The sequence below is a fragment of the Lissotriton vulgaris genome, chromosome 1_2, assembly GCF_964263255.1.
Source record: "Lissotriton vulgaris chromosome 1_2, aLisVul1.2, whole genome shotgun sequence".
In the NCBI taxonomy this organism is placed as follows: Eukaryota; Metazoa; Chordata; class Amphibia; order Caudata; family Salamandridae; genus Lissotriton; species Lissotriton vulgaris.
In genome coordinates this window covers 357,054,540-357,071,187 of record NC_141686.1, presented here as the reverse complement: position 1 = coordinate 357,071,187, position 16,648 = coordinate 357,054,540, and the positions used below count along the sequence as shown (strand labels likewise).

At 47.7% G+C, this 16,648-nt stretch overlaps 1 protein-coding gene across 1 annotated transcript in view; it reads right to left on the bottom strand.

Annotated features, from left to right (window-relative positions):
• LOC147736825 (uncharacterized) overlaps positions 1–16,648 on the bottom strand; it is a 467,810-nt gene that overhangs the window by 319,357 nt on the left and 131,805 nt on the right. The gene's annotated exons all lie outside the window — the stretch shown is intronic.

Here is a 16,648-nt window from a genome sequence, read left to right as displayed (position 1 = left end):
ATGCCCAGTGCGAAATTGAGCCCTGGTAATTGAAGGTAGATGCGCAGTGTGGTTAGCTGCAGGTACAGGCAGTGGGAGGGTATAATGGCATCCCGTGCATGATGGCCCTATGGGAGTAAGATCGTTAGGGAGCGATAGCACCTTACAAGACCTGCCTAATCCAGGGTTCAGCCCTCTTAGCTGACCGGAGGTATAGGAAACGGTAGGAGTAATATCATGGAAGGCGGCCTGGACAGGGGGGGTGGCCCTGGGCCCGGTGCAGGCTCGGACGGGCGCAGACGGGCTTGTCTTAGGCGCGTCTTCGGCGCGCTCCCGCTGCGCTCGTCCGCTGCGCATCCTGGTGAGAGAGGACTAAGTAGCTCTCTCCCGGAAGTGGAGGAGAGCTAGAACGCGTCCCGAGGCAGCCCCAAGATGGCGGGTGGTGCTCGAGGACGAGTCCGATTCAAGAAGCCCTGTTCCCTCTGATGTGAATGGGTAGGTGAGGTGCAAGTATGCGCCAATTCTATTCTGTTCAATTCAGCAGCCTGATAATGAATTTACATTAATTCCGTTTTTAAAATTACACAAGTTAAAAATAAGCACAAGACGACCTAAAAAGCCTGAACACAGGTCTACAATTATTAACAAGCTGGGCGGTGTGAGAGCGCTTCGTGCTCAGTGCAGAATATTTTATAGTCGGATTCTGTGTCTCCAGACAGTGAAGGTGTAGATTTCTCTGCGGTAAGCAGAAGATTTGGTGAGTTCACAAGCTTTTTCCAGTCTCTTTGCATAGGGACTACGATTTTTTGATTGACGGAGTTAGACCTTTTCTTATTGGTGGTTAGAGTAAAAGGGATTAGACAGTGGTCGGTCCATGTTTGGATCAGAGGGTCTTCGACGGTTATGGTTTGGGTATTGGTGCAAATGCAGTCCAATATGTGGCCTGCTTTATGCGTGGGCAGTTTGGTCAGTATTTTCATTCCTAGAATATTTGTCAGGTCGTTGAGCCACATGGTGTTGGGGTCGTTGGGTTTATCTAGGTGGAAATTTAGGTCACCCAAGACGGTGAAATTTGCATATTTTAGAGTGAGCGTGCTGAGAGCCTCTTCGAAGCTTTCAAAGAAACCGTTTTGGGGTCCTGGGGGGCGGGAAATGAGGGCTCCCGCAAAGGTAGTTTCCTCAGTTAATCGGATGCAGAAAGCCATGCTTTCCGCCCCTTTTACGTCCGGGAGTTCAGTGATGGTACATTTCAGTGAGTCTCGATGGATGATGGCCAATCCACCACCTCTAAGTTCTTGTCTGTCGATCCTCTGAATGAGGTATCCTTGGGGGACAGTTTGGGCAATGATCGGGTTGCACCATGGTTTGAGCCATGTTTCAGTTATGAAGAGCATGTCAATGTCATTCTCCGTAATGAGATCATGAATGTGCTCGCTATTCTTGCACATGGACCTTGCATTGATCAAGGCTCCTCGAGGCGAAGTTGCGTTAATCCTGTTTGGTAACTGTTTTACCGGGGTGAGAAGAGTCCTGCAGTAGTGACAGCATACGGGTCCTAACCATGTCTCGGCCTTAATGATGTTGAGACAGTTCTTATTGTTGTGGTTTAGAGCAAGCAGATCAGCTCGGGTATAGGTAGATAGTAGATCAGTACGTACCTTCGGTTGGGCAGCGTGTCCGGCCCTGGGCCCGGCCGTGGCACGGACGGGCACAGACGGGCTTGCCTTAGGCGAGTATCTAGCTTCAGTTGCGGTGAGTGCTTTGCTAGCAAAGGCTAGAGGGGCCCACACTCCTGGTTCTGTCTCTTGGGTCAGTAGTGCTCCCAGACCGACCACACTGGAATCTACTAGTATCTCCATCCGATTTGATGTATCAAAGTACGCCATGGTGGTTCCGTCTAGTAGGGCGTCTTTTATTTTATTGAATGCCTCCTCTTCGTCTCGGGCCCACTTCCAGGGGCTATCTTTCTTTGTCAGGTTGTGAAGGGGTTCTGCGTTAGTTGCTAGGCTGGGGATAAATCTTGCACAGAATTGAGCCATGCCCAGGTAGCTTCTTACTTCTGACGCGGTCATCGGAGCAGGTGCATGCTTGATGGCCTGGGACTTCCGGGGGTCCACCCTGACTCCTTCGGCATCGAACACGTATCCAAAGAATTCTATGGACTTCTGGAAGAACTTGCATTTATCCTTGTGCAGGGTTACCCAGTGTTCTGCCAGCCTTTTGAGGGTCGCTCTCAACCGGCGGTGATGTTCCTCGCTTGTTTTAGAGTGTATTAAGATGTCGTCGCTGACGTTGAGCACTCCTTGTAGGCCTGACAGTATCTCTTTGATAGTGTTCTGGAATATTTCTGCGGCTGAAGATATTCCGAAGTTTAATCGCTTGTAGCGTCTGAGGTCTAGGTGGGTCGAGAACGTGGTAATGTACCTACTCTCTTCTGCCAACCTCAACTGGTGGTAGCCAGCGTTCAGATCTAGTTTTGAAAACCACGGGGCTCCGTTAAGGTCTGCTAAGATGTCATCTACCGTTGGTGTAATGTGTCTTTCTCTTTTGATCGCTTTGTTGGGCATTCGCATATCAATGCAGATCCTTATCTTCCCGGGCTATCGAGGCTTTTCTGCTATCACCATAGGTGACACCCACGGTGTTGGGCCAGTCACTTTTTCAATGACCCCTTGTTGCTCAAGTTGGACGAGTTCTTGTTTCACGGCTGCCCTCCTGTATCTTAGCGCGATTGGCTGGATGGCCTTGTCAATATGAAGTCTCACAGGTGGTCTCTTGATTGTTCCTAGGCCCTCAAAGAGCGATGGGAAGAGTTGCAGGATGTCTTCGGTTTGTAGGCTCTTCACTGCATTGGCGAACGCAATGAGCTTTAGGTCTTCCGCTGTATGACTCCCAACCAGGAGATCAGCTTCTTTGTCCACAACGTGGAACGTCGTCGTTACCTCCCGTTCTTCGGACTTGACCTGTACTACCATCTTTCCACGCAGGGGTAGCGGTTCTTGGCTTCCGTACGTCAATATCCGGACTTTTGATGGAGTTAGTTGCGGTTTTGGGTTGAGTGCTTAGTAGTGCTGTATCCCCATCACGTTGACGTTGACGGTGGCGCCTGTGTCTATTACTCCCGTTACCGGTGATCCATCGATTTGGATTTGGCATTTAGGTTGCGGCCTCCTCCGTCTCTTCAGGTCACTTGTGAAAGATACAAAGTAACACTCATCATCTTCTTCTGTTGAGGAATCGTCTAGGCGGTCGTATCGCCGATGCTGGGGCTTCACTGACCGGGGTGACTGGGCATCATCTAACGCTAGTTGCCTTACGGCTCCTGACAACGTCTTCTTCCCGGACTGAGTTCTGCCGCGGAAACCCCCTCTTCAGACGCTGGCGAAGTGATTCGGCACTCCACACTTCGAGCACGTCTTCCCACGAGTGAGACAGCCCTTTGGGCCGTGTTCTTCACGCCCGCAATAGCCACATAGCGATCGTCGTGGGGTCCTTGTTGGCAATCGCCCACGTCCACTTCGGCCCGGGTTGCGGACGGCATCAACTCTCTCAGTTTTCACTGTTGCTCCTGTGTCTGCGTTGGGGTTAAGAGTGGCTTCCATCGCTGATGACCTGACATCCGATAATTCATGCGACCGCGCAAGAAGTAGTATTTCTTCTAGTGTGATGCGGGGTTGATGCAATATCAGCGTCCTCAGTGGTTTGTTGTGACATCCCTGTATCAGCTGCGCGGTGACTTCTTTCGTTTGATCATCTTCTGGGCACGTGCTGATCAGCTCTCTCAATTGTGCGTGGAAGGCGTCCATTGTCTCTCCTTACCTTTGTCTCGCTTGCCTGAATTTGAAACGCTCATAATGTGGGTTAAGCTGTGGGTCGAAATGCGCATTCAATGCTCGCACCGGGGCATCATAATCATCTGTTCCTCCTGTATTCGGGAGATGAGCAAAAAGCTTGTAAATTTCCTCGCCACCAAAATGTATCAACAGCGATCGTTTGATTTCGTTGTTATTTTCTTGGGTGGCCACGAAGTAGTTATTCAGCCGCCCTAGCCATACTGCCCACCTCGGGCCGCTGTTGCTGGATCGATGAGCTCGCTAAAAGGGGGTAGCGATTGTATCTGCGAGTGCGCTGATTGCTGTACCTGGGGGCTTACTTGCTGCTCCAGGGGTGGTCCCGCTGGGGGCAGGGCTTGTTGCTGCCCTCCTGACGCAGCATTCGGTGGGTTTCCTGTTTGTTGCCCTCCTGCGGCTGCATTTGGTGGATTTGCATGGTGGTGACTGAGTCTCTTGGCTAGCTCTGCTTGTTGGTGCCAGTGCTTGTCTATTTGGTGATTGGTTGTGCCAATGCTTGTTCGAGTTTGTTGTTTGAGCCAATGCTTGTTTATTTCCTCTGTTCACAGCTAGCCGCTTCCCCCTGTGCGCGGCTCTCCCTCAGCCCTGCTGGTGTTTCTGCCTCGCGTTGCGGTGGAGGCCTTCACACGCGTCTCTAGCGCTGGGGCTGGCCTCGTGTCCACTGCGCATGCGGGCGCTCCGTCTTCGGCCGATTGGGCCTCTCCAGGGCTGGGCCTGCCTTTCCTTCGCGTCCCTTGGCTCTGCCCCTGCCTGTCACTCATGCAGCTCTTGCTCACGCTGCTTACCGGCTCAGGCCTTCGAGACCACGGGCTCCGTCAGGAATTCCAGCCGGCTCTTAAGCGGCCACTCTGCAGGCTGCTCTGGTGCCAGCAGTCACGCTGCAGGCTGCTCCGGTGAGATTCTTCTTTCGGGGGTATCGCTATGGGAATCCCACCCTCGTCGCCCGTGTCGGGGCACAGTTGTCATGAGGCACTAGAGGGGGGTAAGCTTTGGGGGACTCTATAGAAGTCACGAATAACTGGACTCCACACAGTATGGACGTTGGTCGGACCGGAAGTCACAAGCGACTCCCGTCCTTTTATTAATAGCCTCTGGCCACGCCTGGCCAGAAGGTGCTACAATGTGTGCTTGTGGTTCCGGGGCTCAGCCGAGACCCTCGGAACGCTAGAGCGCTACAAATAGAAGCCCTCCCCTTGCACATCAGCAGAAGGGGGAAGGGCTGGTGCCCCCCCCCTCCCATCCCCCCATCTTCTTCAGCATTAGGCCTGACAATAGAAGCCATAACCTCGACCATCAGCAGGAGGGGGAGGGGCTGCTCCAGAGACTGAAGTCCTGGCTGAGCTCTTCTCTTTGAAAGTGCAATGCTCTCCTGGGTGCAGAGAAGGAGGAAGGGACCCCCCCCCCCCCCGTTCTCATGTCTTTGAAAAGCGCCATTTCACCACATTCTTAGAAATTATTTGTAAACATCGACTGCAGCCCATTTTTGTTTAAATTGTAGATTCTGAGCAGAATCGAAAATGTCTTATCTCAAATCTGTGTGTATATATATTTTATATAGAAAAGGGCAATCTCTACCCATGCAATACTGCAAGCGGTTCCAAGGCCTTTGAAAGCGTTGGATGTGCTTGCACTTCTTCGATGGTTTGAATTTCCTGTCTGATAATGTTTTGCTTTCATTCTGTGCTTTGTGTGGGATTTCTCAGCACTTGTTGTAGCAGCCTCTCCTGTTGAAATGTGTACACACTGTGCTTTCATAGAGTACCCTATACAACCCAAGGTTTGTAAGTTGTAGTTTAGCTTTTCCAATTGTAAATGCAGACCAATAAGTCTCAGAATGCAACAAGCATTGGCAAAAGCTTTCCGGTCTGGCCTGCATATTCAGCTGTAATCCAGAACTACTGCTTTTGCTTTGGTTTTAAATGTGCTAAAACATTCCCATTGGGCGGCCCCCCCTTCTGATGCGGAGGCATTAAGCGGGTATAAAAGAGGGTGCAGCAGACTAGACAACTGCAGCATGATTTCAACAAACCTATCCAGCCCTCGGCTCCCCCTCACCCTACTGCAACAAAGCAGCAGAGACCTATGCATGCCCTTAAGAAGGCTGCGCCTCAATGCACTGCTGTGTTGGAGAACACACAGCATGAGCTGCAGGGTGGCTGGTTCTACTGATTTCAAACAAGAGCCTCTTGGTATTGTGTCTGACACCGCTTCTTCTTGGCTGCTGGTGCGAGGCATGACAGCTTCTCCACCTCTGCATTGCAGTGCATTGGATGTCAATCATAGAGATGGCAGCCAGTGCGCGCATTCCCAAGTCTGACACCGCTTCTTCTTGGCTGCTGGTGCGAGGCATGGCAGCTTCTCCACCTCTGCATTGCAGTGCATTGGATGTCAATCATAGAGATGGCAGACAGTGCGCGCATTCCCAAGTCTGACACCGCTTCTTCTTGGCTGCTGGTGCGAGGCATGGCAGCTTCTCCACCTCTGCATTGCAGTGCATTGGATGTCAATCATAGAGATGGCAGACAGTGCGCGCATTCCCAAGCCCAGACAGGCTCTACGCCTCCGTATCGATGCCCGTCTGGCTGTTACCCTGATTCCAAGGTATGGATGACCCAATGTTAGGTGTCGAGGTCTAGGAAGTGATTGTCTCTATAAATAAGACAATGCCTGTAAGCTTTTAGAAGGAACCTGAGCAGAGAACGCACATTTGTAAGCGTATGAAAACAACAATATTAGAGAATATCCTTTATGTGCACAGAACATTTTTGCAGTTAAGATCGATTTATCTATACTACTATTATAAAGAGAGAACTTGCACCTTTTGGCCAGGTAAACTCGGGAACCACGGCACCAATCACAACACCCAATACAGCGTTGGAAAGGGCAGTTGCAGCAGAAGGACATAGGCTATACATTTGTACAACATATACATTATGAAGGGCAAACAACATTCCAGAGAAAGTAGTTCCTTGTGGGCGTTGTTCTCAATGTGGGCGGTAACATTGCCAGAGGGGCATGTCCCATTCGCCGGTTTCAAGCACTCAAGCACACACAAAGCAACAGATTCTGCAACCACACACAAGCAGACACACAACACAGCAACTTCACCACTGCAACCACACACAAGCACACACACAACACAGCAACTTCACCACTGCAACCACACACAAGCACACACACAACACAGCAACTTCACCACTGCAACCACACACAAGCACACACACAACACAGCAACTTCACCACTGCAACCACACACAAGCACACACACAACACAGCTACTTCTGCATGCACGTCCACTTCAGGAGCGATAAACACCGTTTTATGCACATAGCCTTGAGAGCATAAACATTGTTTTCCTTCAGGAGCATAAACTTAGTTTTCCACAAATGTGCACTAAAAGAGGTCAGCAAATTCGGTAATCACTGCCTCCGTAAGGGTTCCGAGCCAAGATAAACAAAGGGGCGCGGCTTCGACCAGAAAAGCAACAGTAACATCCAATCGCGTAACACTCTTGCCCGCCCCTTCCACCAAACAGCCATCCAATCGCAGCACGAAACCTTCCCACGCCGTTTTATACATGTAGCCTTCTGGAGCATAAACATCGTTTTTTTCAATATGTGCACAATCATGGCTGTTGGCACCAGGCCGGCCGCAGGGGGCCTGGGGTCCGTCCCAATGAGAGGTAGAGGCTGGTTGCAGAGCGCACTGGTTTGCGGGCGGCAGGTGCACCGGAATCATGGTGCTCGGCTGGCTGGCAGCGCTACAGATCGCACCTTCAGTCTGTTGCAGTGGGGCTAAAATATCTCCCCTGCCAGTAAATAATTATTTCCGACCCGGGGCCGGTCGAGGGATCGTGCTGGAGCCTGTGTCTGACGGAAGGTACAGGCAGAGTGAGGCTGCTGCTCATTGCAGCTGTACCAGGGGCCCCTTTTCTGTCTTGGTATACAGAGACTCGAGCCTTTAAAAAAAATGGAGTATAAGTGTCGAGACAACACCCTCAGAGAATCAAAGAGCAGGACCACTAATGTCAGTCATGCGCAACAATTAAAAGTGCGCAGTAAGTCGTGAACAGTGAAAAACAGACCGGAGCAGGTGCCTCTGTGGAAGGAAGGTAGGCCCAAGAGAAGCGGGTAGTACAGAGCGTTGTTGGGATTTTTGGAACAGCAACTTACACTGCGTAAGCTAAGGCTGAGTGAGTGCAGGTGCGTAGCTGTTTGCCAAAAATGTTTTCATTTTTCATGACGGATATTTAAAGGCAAGGTGACATTTTTCACAACTGTGTGAAAATGGTGCTTCATCTGTATTTGCAAGGCGACCTCTATCGAGAAAAATGACTCAAAATTAACGTTTTCCGATCAAAGCAAACAGTGCAACCTGGTGAGAGGGGGAGAGGGATAATGACAGAGAGGAGCGGGCTAGAGAGTGAGCGCATGAGAGAGGAGAGGGATAAAAAGAGATAGACAGGAGAGGGATAAAAGGATAGGAGAGGGATGAAAGCATAGAGAAAAGAGGGATAGAGAGAGAGAACATGCAAGGGGGGAGGGGAATAAACACAGGAGAGGTCGAGAGAGTAAGCGTGTGAGAGAGGAGAGGGATAAAAAGAGACAGAGTGTGTGAGAGAGGGGAGAGGGATAAAAAGAGAGGAGCAGGATAAAGAGAGAGGAGAGGAATAAAGAAAGCAATAAAGAGAGGGAGAGAGCGAGGGGAGGGATAAAGGCAGGAGAGGGATAGAGAGCGTGTGAGAGAGGAGAGGGATAAAAAGAGATAGACAGGAGAGGGATAAAAGGATAGGAGAGGAATGAAAGCATAGAGAAAAGAGGGATAGAGAGAGAGAACATGCAAGGGGGAGGGGAATAAACACAGGAGAGGTCGAGAGAGTAAGCGTGTGAGAGAGGAGAGGGATAAAAAGAGACAGAGTGTGTGAGAGAGGGGAGACGGATAAAAAGAGAGGAGCAGGATAAAGAGAGAGGAGAGGAATAAAGAAAGCAATAAAGAGAGGGAGAGAGCGAGGGGAGGGATAAAGGCAGGAGAGGGATAGAGAGCGTGTGAGAGAGGAGAGGGATAAAAAGAGACAGACAGGAGAGGGATAAAAGGATAGGAGAGGGATGAAAGGATAGAGAGGAGAGGGATAAAGAGGAAACATGCAAGGGGAGAGGGGAATAAACACAGGAGAGGTCTAGAGAGTAAGCGCGTGAGAGAGGAGAGGGATAAAAAGAGACAGACAGTGTGTGAGAGAGGGGAGAGGGATAAAAAGAGAGGAGCAGGATAAAGAGAGAGGAGAGGAATAAAGAAAGCAATAAAGAGAGGGAGAGAGCGAGGGGTGGGATAAAGGCAGGAGAGGGATAGAGAGCGTGTGAGAGAGAGGAGAGGGATAAAAAGAGATAGACAGGAGAGGGATAAAAGGATAGGAGAGGGATGAAAGGATAGAGAGGAGAGGGATAAAGAGGAAACATGCAAGGGGAGAGGGGAATAAACACAGGAGAGGTCTAGAGAGTAAGCATGTGAGAGAGGAGAGGGAGAAAAAGAGACAGACAGTGTGTGAGAGAGGGGAGAGGGATAAAAAGAGAGGAGCAGGATAAAGAGAGAGGAGAGGAATAAAGAAAGCAATAAAGAGAGGGAGAGAGCGAGGGGTGGGATAAAGGCAGGAGAGGGATAGAGAGCGTGTGAGAGAGAGGAGAGGGATAAAAAGAGAGAGAGGAGAGGGATAGATAGAGCGAGAGCGTCGTGGTCACACACAGAGGAAAGCTTGCATTGTGAGATATAGTTGCCGTACGGGTTTATTCAAAAGACTGACGTGTTTCGATTGGAACACTCTTTGTGGTGTTATTTCTGATATTTACATGTGTTGATCGTCTTCATTGCTTAATTTTGTCCGCAAGAAAGTGTCACTCATAGTCGTTGAAATGTCACTCGTAATTACACTGAAATTATGAAAATGTCACACATGGCAATCTGAAACCTTGGCAGCTATGCTTTCACATTCTACAACGAGGCATCATCTACGCTCATTAAAAGCCATTACCGGACTCGCGCACTGTTGGAAGGTGCTTCACAGGGGGCGGCCAGGGAAATATTCAGGAAAAGAACAAGTCTCATTGCACGTTAATTCACGGCGCTTTACTACCGTCTAACGTTCTTGCAAGGGGGAAGCTAAAAAAACGTGCTCAGAACACTCCCTGTAAACATTGCTGGCAGGGCCACGAAAGCGATAATAAATAAATCAGCACTACTTTCACACAAAAAAAACTCAGAGGCCAGGGGAACATCCAAACGCTCAATTCCACAAGCCTCTTTTACATTCCACAACGAGGCCGTATAAAGTTGTTGCTAGGGCCTGCACAGGGGGCAGCCAGGAAAAAAAAGCACATTGAACAGGGGGCAACCAACCAACAGTTACATTTGCAAGGGCCTGCACAGGGGGCAGACAGGGAAAATAAATAGGCACATTCAACAGGGGGCATCCAGGGAAAATACAAAGGCACATACAACAAGGCACATTTACATTTGCAAGGGCCTGCACAGGGGGCAGACAGGGAAAATAAATAGGCACATTCAACAGGGGGCAGTACCGAGAAATATTAAAAGCTTCATAATATTTTTTCACACATTACTTTTCTCCCCCGGACAACGTCGGGACGGGCTGCTAGTTTAAAATAAATGTTCATATTATATATTTTTACGGACTTGAATTGCAACAGATTTTTACTTTTAAATATATCTACTTACACAGCTAACCAGACTTATAATGCTACATCTTACCCCAACAACCATACTACCAACCTGCCGTAAGAAAATAAAGAGCTATGACGCAGCCAGTGCTAGCCACGTCAGAGCTCTTTTTTCCTAACTGTACTATTTGGTTTAGTTTTTCGTGAAATCGGTTGATGTTTTCACACTTTCGAGACAACAGTGTTGCGTAATAAAAGTGTTTTTCATAAACTGATATATGGTTTCTTTGCTGCTATATGATAACTTAAGGTTGTTTGACAAACTAAATATATTTTCAAAAGCTCACAAAGTATTGCAATCTGTTCTTTCACAAACTTTTCCTTTCATTATTTTAACTGACCTTACTGCTGCAAAGAACCTGAAATATAAGTAAGGGCACTCGTGAGAGGCCCCTGCGGTGAGCGGGCCTGAGCCAGTTTTATGAAACTGAACAGAAGTCAACTAGTTGTGCAGACAGTCCATGACTGCAGAGCTCTGAGCTTTGTAACGTTCACAATTACTTTAGGATCTCCCAGCTGTGAAGTTACTTTGTGCAGCTGCCTGCATACAAGGAAATGCAGAGCAGCCTCTCAGTTGAACTAACACTTGCAGGCGGAATAACGAATGCATCCGGTGCTGCAGGAGACAGTACGGTCTACAAATCAGGTTGAAGATGCAGTCCCTCCTCGAGCAGACAACAGGTCTCCTGGGATTTGTAGTCACTTTACCAGGCAGCTACAGTGGTTTGGCATCCTGCGCTGTGGGACATAGTCCAGCGCTATGTAGCGCATTGAAGATATGGTCCCTTCTCCTCCCCCAGCAGACAACAGGTCTCCTGGGATTTGTACCCTTTACCAAGCAGCTGCAGTGGTGTGGCGTCCAGCGCTGCATTTTTTAATCCTGCCCTATATATCGTGTAGAAGATGTGACCCATCTTCCTCCAACAGCAGACAAACAGTTCTCCTGGGACTAACAGTCCCTTTAGCAGGCAGTCTGTTGACAGTGTGCATGGCTCTTTGTTGATAATTAATGCTTGCCACAGTGGGGTGCTCTCCAGACCAGGCCGAATGGTGCTTTACGGGTGGTCAGTCACAGCTCCGATTCTGTGCTTTCCTGTCTCCTCTGATTCCGTACTCTTGCATGGACACATACTGACTGGGTTACTACTTTGTCCCTTTACCGTAGAAGAGCAGAGCCACAGAAAGCACAGTCCCTAGAGACTTCCTGTGCCTAGGGGCGATAGCCAGGCTAAGGTGTCAAGCACAGGAAATACATGCCTATAAGAAACACTTTGCTTCGGGGGTCGTTCCCACCACTGGTCCAAGGGGTTCCTTTGCTATCAGTACACTCTCTCAAACTCAGATGCCTTTTTCAGCACCTTATGTACTACAGCTGCCTCCAGGCCTCCTTCCTGTCATGCGGGTTCTCTCTCTATTCCCACAATGTAGGATACAGACTTGGTATACATAATAACCTACCAAGTGTCTTTTTAGACACTGAAAGTCTCAGTCTTATTAAAGACAGCATTACTATTCCACTAACGTGACTTATAGTGGTAATGCTGTCCTTGTTGTTCAGAAATAAAGACTTGATAATAAGTCTGTGTTCGTCGGAAGACTACGGACGTTATCCTGACAATAAATGTGTACATTAAATAAAGGTATACTTATCTACACTAATCGTAGGCTGAGACATAATGCAATAATTAATTATACACAATATAAGTTTGAGACTCTTACATTAATTCAGCACGAGTCCGTCTCCAATAAGAGTAGGAGTATTGTCAATTAAAATAACCTATAGGAAACAGGTATAGGATTTTTCTTTTAGTAGAGTTTACATTTTTTCTCTAGAAGTTAGGAGTAGGAATTCAGAAAACTCCCAAAATCTTCGATCCCTGAATTCTTTATTATTTCAATCTTTAAAAAAGCCTCAGCCAACGCGCTTCGTTATACTGGCACTTCGTCAGGGCTCGATAATCACTTGAAGTTTAGTACATGAGATCCCAGGTCAGTCTTTTTCCGAGTTCCCGATACGATAGCTCGCATCTTCAGGTTGAGATTGAATGGTCACATGACTGGGGGGCCGTCCGGGTGTACACATCTTTGGGGATTATAAATACTTCTACTCTTATTGAAGACGGACCTTATTTACTATTTCCTTGAGGGCTTACCATTGCTCTTGGAGGACCTCGGGCCGAATTGAACACTACAGCCCATCAGAGTTTTTTTCTTGAATTATAACACCTCATCAGTTCTCACAAGATTGCCAAAGGTCTATGTGCGAGAACTTGTGGTACCTATGATACGTGCTGATGAAATAGATGCAACCTTCCTTGTTTACCAGTAACAAGACTTGAGAGAATATGAATATGTATGGTCTAATCTGACCTGGGATCTCATGTACTAAACTTCAAGTGATTATCGAGCCCTGACGAACTTTCAGTGGAACGAAACGCGTTGGCTGAGGCTTTTCTAAAGATTGAAATAATAAAGAATTCAGTGATCGAAGATTTTGGGAGTTTTCTGAATTTTGCGTCTTGGTGCACCGTCCTTTTTGGAAAACGTCTGTTATCTGTTCATCAGTGGAGCATATGTGTGGCAAGCTCCGGACGTGCTTTGCACATAACAAGGACTAATTTGGTGACTGTAAAATTGAGGTGCCTAACCAGGGTCAGCCACACGGTTTGTTTTTTGAGGAGTAGGAATTCTTATTCATTCATAAATTCTTTATTTCGGCTAGTTTCGCCATAAATGAGTACAAGATAAAAACATTGATTAAAAGGAGATTATGCATAGAGTTCATTTAAGTTGGCGTAATAAGTTATAAATTTCATACAACGTATAATACACGTATTCACAGTACAATAATCTTATAAATATTTAGTCATTAACATTCATTTGCGGTTAAGTGCCGTCGCTTAAACCACATGGCTAACAAGTACTTAGAAAGTGCAAATACAATGTGTCCAGAAGTATTAGTTTTAAGAATTCTAAAAGCATATATACAATGTAGAAAACCCAGATTTTTACATAAAGGTACTAGCCAATGCTTCTTGGATTTACTGTACGCTGGACAAAAGAAGAGGACGTGGAGTTCATCCTCTACGTCACAGCTACATCCTGGGTAAGACTTATTTATAGAGGCTGACCATTTGCTTGTAAAAGCTCTTAAGGGTAAAGTACCATATCTCCATTGTTTAAAAGTTTCCTGGCTAAAATCGGATAAACAACATCCATAAAATCCTCAAAAAAGTAGGATACCTTGAATAATAAAAGGAATTAACCAAAGTGCCAGCATGGGAGTCGTACAAAACAGAATTACGTTTTTTGTCCATAAAAATCCTAGTAAGGGACTTATCCGAAACCTCGCGACAGCCCCTTTCCGGATCATGCCACAGGGCAGGTAATCCCAATCTCTCAAATTCATGTTTAAGGAACATCAACCAGGGGATTTTTGCTGCACTATTATAACTTAGTATTTGCTTAAGCTCTAGCCTATAATTCAGCAGATCTGGCGTTGTCCAGAGCCTGCGCCAGAACCTAAGAGGTTTGAGGTGCCAGCTCATCTTCTATGGGACTCAGCCCTAGATCTAGCCTTAGGGGGAGAAGCGGGGTGCTTTGCGGAAGTGTTAATAACTGTCTGATGAATTTAGTCTTCGTTTTAGGGATTTCAGACCTGCATGAGTGCCCCCATAACTCCCCACCATAGAGAACCGCAGCCCTCGCTAGAGTCTTATAAATCTCCAGTGCGGGGTTCATTGATTTAAAGGTCGAAGTGTTGGAGACTCTAAGAATGCCCCCCGCCAGCTGGGACAGTTTCATTTGCGATTTTACTTGTTGGGGTCCCCAGGACAAATTTTCATGCAGTGTAACCCCTAAGTACTGGAAAGTCGTAACCCTTTCCAATCTCGCAGAACCCAGAATAGGATTAGGACGGGAGGATGCCGGAGGATTAAATATCATAAATTTTGTTTTGTCAACATTTATCTCCAATCCACGGCATTGACAGAAATCCCCAAAGCCGTCCAATATTAGTTGGATCCCCATAGGGGACTTGGAAAGCAGGAGGGTGTCATCAGCTAACATAATCGCCGGCACCCTCCTGCCTGCCAACCTTGGCGCATCATTATTAGGGACATCATCCAGATGTGAGATTACGCCATTTACGTAGAGGCAAAACAGGGTTGGTGCCAAAACGCTCCCCTGCCTCAACCCCCTGCCAACTGGGAACCTAGATGACAGCGCCCCATTCCTCCCACATCTTATCTGTGCATAGTTCCCCGTATGTAACCTCATCAAGACATTCAGGAGTTGGGACGGAGTCCGTGTCTGCCCACAGGAGCGGGCAGATCAGAATGACAGGCCGGCTCCCGCGGCAGCACGCAAGTGTGCAGGCCAGTTGGGAAGTCAGCAAGAGCAGCTGGTGGTGGGCACCAGAGCTGCTCTCCAACTTACCTGGATGCAGGGTGCCCGTGTGGGAGTGGGCCCCCGAGAAAGTGGAAACGGGGCATGAGGCCACCATCGGAGTCTGTGTGGCTCTCCCCGGAGCAGCAGGAGAGCCGCTGCTCAGATATGCATGTGATGGGGAGGAAAGCATCCCATATAGCCTTGCAGGGCCTGGCAAGGCCTGAAGTGAAAACCTGCTAGTTTTCAGTGCATGGTGGCACCAGGAAGATGGGGTCATCACTATTTGTTGGCAAAGGTGCAGGGGGAGCTGCAGAAGCAACGCAGCCTCCCCCAGCACAAAAGTAGAACGTCTCCACCCTCAGTCTCTGGGGATTGAAGGAAAGAACCCCTCAAGGGTTATTCATGTTAAATAAAGCCTCCTCATGCTGGAACTTTTGTTCTGCAGCTGGGAGCAGATGCTTATGACTACACAGAGGAGTGAAAGGCTGAACATGGATTGTCTTTGTGGAGACATCCCCTAGAGATGTAAAGGTGCAATTGCACAAGTGGTGCATTTACATAATGTAGTTTCTTTTGGGGATGGGAAGTCACATGCAATATGCGAAATGATAAGTAAATTGGAAATATGTTGCTAGGCATTCTTGCCATAGTGCCTGGTTGTAATTTTATAATCAAGTGATTATAAATACGATGCCTTTTAGGGGCTGTGATTGACTTGCATTGATCATGTTACCAAATATGATATGTACCTGCCATTCCAAATGATGCTTAGGCATGTATTCTTGCTAATGCGTTAGCTCAACAACCAGACTGTCAGCCACTGTGATTTAAATATGTATACTGTATGGTCAGTATGAGATGCTCCTCTGAAGACCCAGGGATAGCCAGGTTGGAGGAGATCACTAAATATGGTGGATGGTGGTCCAACGGGGTAGTGGAAGTTGTTACGCCTGCTCCTCTGGGCTACCTGTCAAACTATAAATGAGGGGGACAGTCTTCAAATGTAACTCAAAATAGACGGGCTGGATTCAGGGTGTGGTGGACAGGGCACTCTATCAAAAACACAACTAAGCATTATATCAACCAAACCAATGGTCCACCCACCAGCCCTGTTTAGAGGTGGACGGATTGTCAGCCTTTAATCAGAAATCCCATTGGGTATGTCGATGGAAAACTTCGACCCAAGGAGAAAGGGCTTTCGAAGAAAACCCATCAGACATTAGATACAGAACCTTAAAAAAATGTTTTAAATGTATTTAACAAATTCCTGTTTAAAGCCCTTGTATGGCAGACTGCTTTCAAATACTAAACATTCTATGGTATTTTTATGGATTATTAACAAGAGTAGTGCCAGGATACAGACATATTTTCAGCACCTCTCACTCTGAGAGAAGGCACACTGGTGAGAATAGTCCCAGCTAATACCACCTGCGGCAGACTCCTGCTGAAAGCAGTCATGCTATTGAGACTAGGCCCCTCTAATGCCACCTGCGGCAGACTCCTGCTGAAAGCAGTCATGCTATTGAGACTAGGCCCCTCTAATGCCATGTGCGGCAGACTCCTGCTGAAAGCAGTCACGCTATCGAGATCAGTTGACCACTCTAGGGCCAAATAAACTAGGCTCTTTGCTGACATCACAAATTATCTTTATAGTTTAGGAACTAAATCACATTTAAGATTTCCTATACAATCAACAGTCAA